Source organism: Phoca vitulina, unplaced genomic scaffold, assembly GCF_004348235.1.
Source record: "Phoca vitulina isolate PV1807 unplaced genomic scaffold, GSC_HSeal_1.0 scaffold49, whole genome shotgun sequence".
NCBI lineage: Eukaryota > Metazoa > Chordata > Mammalia > Carnivora > Phocidae > Phoca > Phoca vitulina.
Window position 1 is genome coordinate 10,585,999 of NW_022589752.1, and position 1,566 is coordinate 10,587,564.

The following is a 1,566-nucleotide window of genomic DNA, read 5'->3' on the forward strand; positions in this document are numbered from 1 at the left end:
TAGTGGAAATAAGTTTTTGAAAAACCACTTCTTTAATACGCAGATATATTTCAACCATTTTTGCATAGATGCATCATCAGTCATCAAAACCTGGCAGTTACAGAAACTAAACCTTTGAGACAGTAATAAACAATGTACTATTTCATTTTATTGTATTAAATCATTGTAATTCCTTTAATATGATTTATTGTGTCATTCAGAAAAGCAATACAAAACAAAAAAGACCAAAAGGAAACTTAAAAGGAGAAGGGGGACCAGAGACCAGGAACTCTCCCACAACATCTCTGCTTTGTGCAGTGAAAATCAAGTCTAAATGAGGGTTTCTGCCTTTACATTTTATTAATGAAAATTCAAGTTATCTCTGTTCTCACTACACTAATATCATATAAATAATTAAAGAACGATATTTTCAATGCCTGCCAAACTCAATTGGTGCAGGGCACCAAATGATCAGCATAAGGGTGCTCCCACATCTTCTTCTACTTCTGCCTCTAAAACCAAAAGGGAAACATGCAAACTGAAACCCTCTACAATATTTATTTTTAAAAAAATGCTCCAGGATCTCCAATTTATTTTATTTTTATTATTTTTTTTAAGATTTTATCTTTAAGCTATCTCCGCACCTAACGTGGAGCTCGAATACACAACCCTGAGATCAAGAGTCACACGCTCCACCAACCGAGCCAGCCATGCGCCCCAGAAAACCTCTTCAATATTTCACCTTAACTTGGATAAGTGTCTTTTCAGTAATAACAACTGTATTATAAATCTCAGTCCAAACTCTGAAATTTTTAAATTAGTAAGGTCATATGTGTTTATTAAAAATGTAAAATTATAAATTGTTAATGTCTTCCTTTTAACTTTTTCACTTCGGCTGATTTAATGGTACTGTGATTTCATCAATATAATAGCTCAATCCATTTAATAATTGCTTTATGGTTTCCTTAAGTTTTGTGTAGTGTAAAGGCAAAAGCCTTTGTGAAGTTTCTTTTCCCTGGAATGTTTCTCATTTAACTGGCAGCAATAACTATAGGACTATTTAGCTACTCATTTTTCCAAAAAGAACAGTTCCTCTTTACATAGAGATTTTTGAAAAGAAAAATTAGATGTGTCTGAGTATGACTATACATGATAGAAAAATATTAAATTGTAAGTATTAAAATTCTCTTCTCCACCTGCTGAGGAGGAAGGAATCTCTATATTTTTTGGCAATGAACTTTGTGTTTTTCAGCCTGGAGATGAAGAATTGGATAAGCTAAATTCTTCTCTGTGAGGAAAAAAAAAAGTGATGAAAAAATACAAAGAAAAGATCCTAGAGAGGTGAAAATGCAGCACAAGTGACCAGAAGAGCAAAGGTAATGTAGAGGACTGCAGTGTTCTCAAACTTAGACATGCATCAGGTTCACCTGAGAATTTAAGAAAATAATAATTGATTTTTAAATGAATGTTTAAGACACAGATTCCTTGGCTCTACCCCCAGAGTTTCTGTTTCAGTAAGTCTCAAGCATTGCTTAATAGGTTCCTGGGTGATGCTAATGCTGCTGGTCCAGAGACCACACTTTAAGA